The following is a 7,263-nucleotide window of genomic DNA, read 5'->3' on the forward strand; positions in this document are numbered from 1 at the left end:
CAAAAGCTTGAGTTCCTAAATACTGACTAAGAAGTGAGATAAACAAAACTCACAACAGACTGTATTACCACATAAACTCATCAAGAGCATTTCTTAGAGAGAACTGATAGAAATTAAGGAGGAAAAAACAAAATATAAAAATGAAAACAAATATTGTGATATCATGAACAGGTTGTGAAATTGGACTTACTTGTTCTAATCTCTTGAGTCTTTGGGGGATCCACAAGGCTTCTGGGTCCACACACAAATCCTTTGTCTCAGTGCGAAGCCTTTAGGGTTGAAAAGACAGGAAAGAATAAAAAATCAAACAAACAAAAACAGCATGTAGACCTATAGCAAGAACAGAAAAGACATTTTTTTTTTAATCAAATATGATCAATGTGCCCTAAACAAAATTATCTACAGTAACAAAATGGTGAATTTAGGCCTGTGAAAGTAGATGTCACAAATGTCTGTGCTAATTTAAGGATCCCCATTAGAAGCACATGGATGTGACTCTTGTCTTCCTGGGGTCCCGAACATGAAAATACAATATTGACATGCAATTACAAAGTACAAAGTATCTAAACATCACAGCTCCCACTTGTTATCAGTGCTTGTTAGCCAATATGACATTTACCTCCTTTCAGGATTTTGGTCTTTCTCGACAAAGCAACCAAATTATGATCACGTAATCCAACTGGGCTACTAGGGAGACCAGAACAGTGTTCCCAAGAGATGTTGAAAACAAGGTCTAGACATGTAGAAGAAGTAGCTATTTGCTTTTTTTCCCCACTGCTACCAATCTTCATGAGAAGCGTCACCTCCAGACTTAGCAAACAAACATTACCTAGCAAATAAGCTAGCCCAGCTAAATTTCTTCCATCATAAGCCACACATTTAGCACACATACGAAAGTGGTATTGATCTTCTCATCTAACTCTCTGAAATAATGCCAGTAAGTGTCTTTCCCAGCATGTCAAACTATCACTGTTGTGCCAAACTTTCTCTTTCGTTCATATTATTCTTTGTTGTCTGCTCATGATCAGCTGTGTCGGCTAAGTGATGCCGCCTAACACACCATGAGATAATGGACACAAGATGAAGCTTTTGTGAGTGTAATCTACGACCCTATACTTACATATAAGCATGTACTCTACAGCCCGGAATTGAGTTCTCCTTTTGTTCAAAGCAGGCGGTGACAGGTTCGTTAAAGGTGCCCTTTGAGGCTGCCATACAGCAGTTGGGAACAGGTCCTGGGGGTCCACGCCCGAGCTTCTTAGGAATCACTGCAATGCACAGAACAACAGCCATACTATTATAAAGTCTAGGAATAGGAAAATATTCTTTCATGACAGCTTTTTATTAAGAGCGAAAATCTGTTAAGTGTTGCTAGTTTGATTCCCTGCCAAAGTTAAATTTTAGTATTTATGAAGAAAAACAAACAAACAAAACGTGAGAGTGGTTTTGATCTTCTCATATAACTCTCAGCAATAAGGTGAATAAACATATTTCCCAAAATGCTGAACAAACCTTTACTGACAGTCTTTTAAAGCAATTATGGGACCAGAACACCCACACCCAGTGCCTCGACAGAAAAACTTAGCCTAGCCTACATCTGTTCTCACCTGTTAACTAGTACAGTGCTAAATCATAGGCTTGATATTGTAATATCACAGACTACTCTGAAATGCAAAGGAATAAAAAACTTTCTCCATTTATTATACAATACAAAATTAAAACTTGCTTTTCCTAAAATATTAACATTTCAGAATAAGAGATACAACTTTCTTTTCATCACTGATGAGTGTTTTATTCAATTTCTATACAATACAATTCAATAGATTCTCCTAATCATTTACGTTACACATCAAGGACTCTAAAAGTCATTAGTAGTCATTAACACACCTTGTGCATGGAGGAAAGGCAGCATGGTCAAACACAAAAGTGTCGGTCCACAGTGAATGGAGAAAGGCATCCTGGGTCCCAATATGACAGTGAGTCAATAATTAATAGCGTTATTCTGAACACTCACTGGTCCAACCCTTGGTGTGAACAGTGATGCTCTGTCTTGCAAGAAGAAACCTCCTTGGTATAAATGAGGTGAAAGAGTGCACTGTCACTCCAGAGAAAGAGGAACAAGAGTGTGTGAGTCACTGAGAGACACTGGGCAATGATCCCAAAGGTCACAAAGCGATCACCAAGATCGTTTTTTTTTTTTTTACAAATTTCTGCTCAGAATAATAATAATATATAAGGGGATAAGTTGCATTTATATTTTTATAGAGTATATGTTTTGCTGCTGACCGTTAGCTTCCTTCTGCTTTTATTTCTGCTGCTTCTCCAAACTGGGGGCGTGCTGACTGCCAACTACTGTAGGCGTTACATTGACCATGGATAAGCACCTGATATGACCCCACTTCAAAAACCCAACTAACCTTTTAAGTAACAGGTGAATCATATATTTTCGTAAAATGTATAACTGTTAATCTCTCACACTGCAGACACTTGTAAACTCATTAAAGAGTAAAATATCAACTGAAATGTAAATGTCACTTGAGGTCAAAAGGTAATGACAGGTAATTAGTGTGTAATTAGCTGTTAGTTAATGCTTGTCACTGTATCAACTAATATTAATAGCATATATTGTTAACAGTTAATTAACTGTTATTCTAGACTCTCACTGGTAAACACTTGCAGTAAACAGTGATGCTCTGACTTGCAAGAAGAAACTTCCTTTGTTACAAACGAGGTGAGTTTGAAGGGTCAAACACACACTCATTCCAGAGAAAGAGGAACAACACAAACACTTTTTTTGTTTTTTTGAGAGGCTACCCAATTATTTTGTGATGTTTTCTCCTCATAAGGATAAAAAATATATCTGTCGGTAGATATATCGTCTTCAGTAATTGCGCGATGTGTTGAAGTCACTGAAAGACACTGTTTTGGTTTGGATTTACTAAAGTCACACAATCACACAAACAAACAGGTCAAGGCCGCGGCAGGGCAGCAACTCCAATGTCCGGCTGAGATAAAATTATTGTTTTTGTCAAAGGAGTCTGGTGGCCTGAAAGCAGCCGACATAATGGCTTCAGTTCCACGTTCAGAAAGGTCTGAAGGCAAGATAAAAGAGTGAACATGTCTCACACCTTTTGTGTAAGAAAAAACAAAAGTCTTGAAGTCATGAAAAGTATTGCGTTTATATTTTTGTTGAGTACATTGCTTCGGCTCCGACACCAGTACTCTGACTGTTTCTACAAACTGGGTGGGTGCCAACTGCTATCAACTGAAGGTAATACATTGACTGTAGATATGACCCCACTTCAAAAAACCTGAACTAACCCTTGAGACAAATGTAGTTTTAAATGTATAGCTGAGGAATACCTGATTCTTTCACACTGCAGTAAACTCATTAAAGAGTAAAATATTAACTTAAATGTAAATGTCACTTGAGGTCAAAAACAGCAAAGAAGGATGACAGAGAGCAGAGACCTGAGAGCCCAACACCCAAACCTACAAAGGTCTAGATGGGCCGGCTCGCCAGAAAAATTACGAAGGTGAAGCCGCCAAGGTAAACAGCATTTTTATTCACATTACTTTTTTTGTGTGTTGGCATTACATGTATGGAGGAACATCACAACATGTTAGGTGTATTTAACACAATTACAAGTAATAGACAAACAGTCAGGCACAGCACAGAACTTTTTTCAGTTTTGTGAGTAGATTATTTGTAGTACAGTTTTTGCTGCTTTTTCTCAAATATCTTAAAATAATAGTGCAAGATTATGACATGGTGTCAGACCCTACTGCTGAGATAAAAATAAATTACTGTATTTGTCAATGGAGTCTGGTGGCTTTGAAGAAAGCAGCATAATGGCTTCAGTTCCCTGCCAGAAAGGCCTGACTGCAAGGTAAAATAAGTGAAAATATTAGAAATAGTCACTTTAACTGATGGCTAAGATTCACTCAACAAAAACACTTTTTTGCTCCCATTTCTCATTCAACCCAATATTCAAATGATGTGATCCGGCCCACACCAGACAGACTGGCCCAAATTCAGAATTGGGCCAGTTCTGATGTATTGGGTTCGCTCTTGGCTGACGTGGTCATGTTATGGCTCAGATTTGGAAAACAGGAGTGGAGCCACCCAAATACCATCATTCCATGCGGTATGTGTATGTGTGTATGTGCTATTTCATTCAGTATTTTCTTCACTGTGAATACATTATCAGCACAGAGAAAACAATGGTCAAAACTCTTTATTAGTTTAGAAGACAATAACGATTCATGCAAAGATATTATTGACATATCTAACATGTTTGACATGTCAACATTTCTGCGTAGAAGGTCGTGATGCATTATCTTCAGTGTGGCTGTTGAACACCTGTCAGACGATTTGGCAACGTATTCCTCTCTGGGGGAGAAGAATTTTAGTTAAAAGTCCCATATTGTAGGAATTAAAATGTCTTTATTTGTGCTGTATCTGATTTGAAGTCAAAACCTGGACTTACTTCCTCTAATCTGTTGAGTCTTCGGGGGATCCACCAGGCTCCTGGGTCCACACACCAATCCTTTGTCTCAGTGCGAAAGCTTTAGGGTTGAAAAGACAGGAAAGAGTAAAAAACAAGCAAAACAAAAACAGTATGTAGGCCTATAGCAAGAACAGAAAAAAGAAAGAAATGATCAAATATGATCAATATGACATAAACAAATATCTACAGTAGCAAAATGGTGAATTTAGGCCCACAAAGTAGATGATACAGATGTTTATGTTTATTTAAGGATCCCCATCAGAAGCACATGGATGAGCACATTTAGCAAATGTACAAGAAAGTGGTATTGATCTTCTCATCTAACTCTCTGAAATAAAGCCAATAAGTGTCTTTCCCAGCATGTCAAACTATCACTGTTGTGCCAAAGTTTCTCTTTCGCTCATATTATTCTTTGTTGTCTGCTCATGATCAGCTGTGTCGGCTAGGTGACACCGTCTAACACACCATGAGATAATGGACACAAGATGAAGCTTTTGTGAATGGAATCTACTACCCTATACTTACATATAAGCATGTACTCTACAGCCTGGAATTGTGTTGTCCTTTTGTTCAAAGCAGGCAGTGACAGGTTTGTTAATGGTGCCTTTTGAGACTTCCACACAGCAGGGGGGACCAAGTATTGGGATTATGCCCAGACTCTTGGAAACCTGAGGGACCACTGCAATGCACAGAACAACAGAGAATACTATTATTAAGTCTAGGAATAGGAACAAATTCTTTCGGGACAGCTTTATTTTTAAGAGTAAAAATCTGTTAAATGTTGCTAGTTTGATTGAATTTGAAGTTAAATTTGAGTATTTACGAAGAAAAACAAATATAAGGCTTAAATAGCACTTCTGATACAGATATAACCTGTTAATAAGTGAGTTGTACAGACATGAGAGTGTCTCAGCAACTCTCAGCAATAAGTGAATAAACATATTTCCCAAAATGCTGAACAAACCCTAACTAACAATCTTTTAAAGCAATTGTGGGACCAGAACACCCACACCCAGTGCCTCGACAGAAAAACTTAGCCTAGCCTACATCTGTTCTTGACCCTTAACTAGTACAGTGCAGCTGAAAGCCTGTAGAAGACCAAATATCCTACAGCAGCATCAGATCTTTATTTGCCTCAAAGGTCATAGGTTAAATATCGTAATATCACAAGCTACTCCAAAATGCAAAGAAATATAAAAGCTTAGTCCATTATTATACAATACAAAATTAAAACTTCCTGTGCCTAAAATATTAACTCTTCAGAATAAGAGATACAACTTTGTTTTCATCACTGATGAGTGTATTATTCAATTTCTATGCAATACAATTCAATAGATTCTCCTAATCATTTAAGTTACACATCAAGGACTCTAAAAGTCATATTAGTCATTAACACACCTTGTGCATGGAGGAAAGGCAGCAGGGTCAAACACAAAAGTGTCGGGCCACAGCGAATGGAGAAAGGCATCCTGGGTCCCAATATGACAGTGAGTGAATAATTAATAGCGTTATTCTGAACACTCACTGGTCCAACCCTTGGTGTTAACAGTGATGCTCTGTCTTGCAAGCAGAAACCTCCTTGGTATAAATGAGGTGAGCATGAGGGAAAGAGTGCACCGTCAGAGAAAGAGGAACAAGAGTGTGTGATGTGTTGAAGTCACTGAGAGACACATTCATCGAAGTCACTGAATAACACAAACAAACTAACAGATCGAGGCTCCTGTGTCTGGTGGGTATGAATTTGACAGGTGGTCAATTCATACATATTGCACCATTTAAAATGACAATGAGTTTTTTTAGGTGGCTAAAATACACTCAAAAAAATATAGACAACCAGTTTGTACTGCAGATAGTGTGTATGGTCTTGTGTTGGCGAGTGGTTTGCTAATTTCAATGTTGATGATGGGCATAACAGGGTGCCCACGGTGGTCATCAGGTTATGTTACAGGCAGGCAGAAGCTATGGAGAACAAACACAGGAGCATCTTATTGATGTCAATGTGAATTCACAGATGAGGCCCATTGTTGTGCATTTCATCTGCCACCATCACCTCATGTTGCATCATAATGCACGGCCCCATATCGCAATGATACCAAAGGTCCTAACGTGTTCACCAACATCGAGTTTGACAAATTTCTTCTGCTTTTACTTCTGCTTCTCCTCCAAACTGGGGGCGTGCTGACTGCAATCTACTGTAGGCGTTACATTGACCATGGATAAGTACCTGATTTAACCCCACTTTAAAAGACCCGAACTAACCCTTTAAGCAACAGGTGAATCATTTATTTTCAGAAAATTTATAACTGATAATCTCTCACATTGCAGTATCTGGTTATTGTGAATAATTAAGAGCCTTATTCTAGACTCTCACTGGTAAACACTTGCAGTAAACAGTGATGCTCTGACTTGCAAGAAGAAACTTCCTTTATTACAAATGAGGTGAGCTTGAAGGGTCAAACACACACTCATTCCAGAGAAAGAGGAACAAGACAAACACTTTTATTTTTTGGGTGACTACTCAATTATTTTGTGATTATCTTTTCTCCCTATAGGGATAAAACATATATCTGTAGGTAGATATATTGTCTCTAGTGATTGTGTGATGTGTTGAAGTCACTGAGAGACACTGTTTTAAAGGGTTGGTTTGGATTCACCAAAGTCACACAATCACACAAACAAACAGGTCGAGGCCACAGCAGAGCAGCAACTCCCATGTCATGCTGAGATAAAATCATCGTTTTTTGCAATGGAG

General features: G+C 38.2%; 1 long non-coding RNA gene across 1 annotated transcript; it reads right to left on the minus strand.

The window, feature by feature from the left end:
* Positions 1-4,222: 4,222 nt before the first annotated feature.
* On the minus strand, positions 4,223-5,183 carry LOC141015090 (uncharacterized). The gene is made up of 3 exons (XR_012180539.1): positions 5,037-5,183; positions 4,491-4,569; positions 4,223-4,393 (listed from the first exon to the last, which is right to left on the minus strand). It is a non-coding gene; the product is annotated as an uncharacterized lncRNA (long non-coding RNA).
* Between the last annotated feature and the right edge of the window lie 2,080 nt (positions 5,184-7,263).

The sequence above is a fragment of the Pagrus major genome, chromosome 20 (genome assembly GCF_040436345.1).
Source record: "Pagrus major chromosome 20, Pma_NU_1.0".
Classification (NCBI taxonomy): domain Eukaryota; kingdom Metazoa; phylum Chordata; class Actinopteri; order Spariformes; family Sparidae; genus Pagrus; species Pagrus major.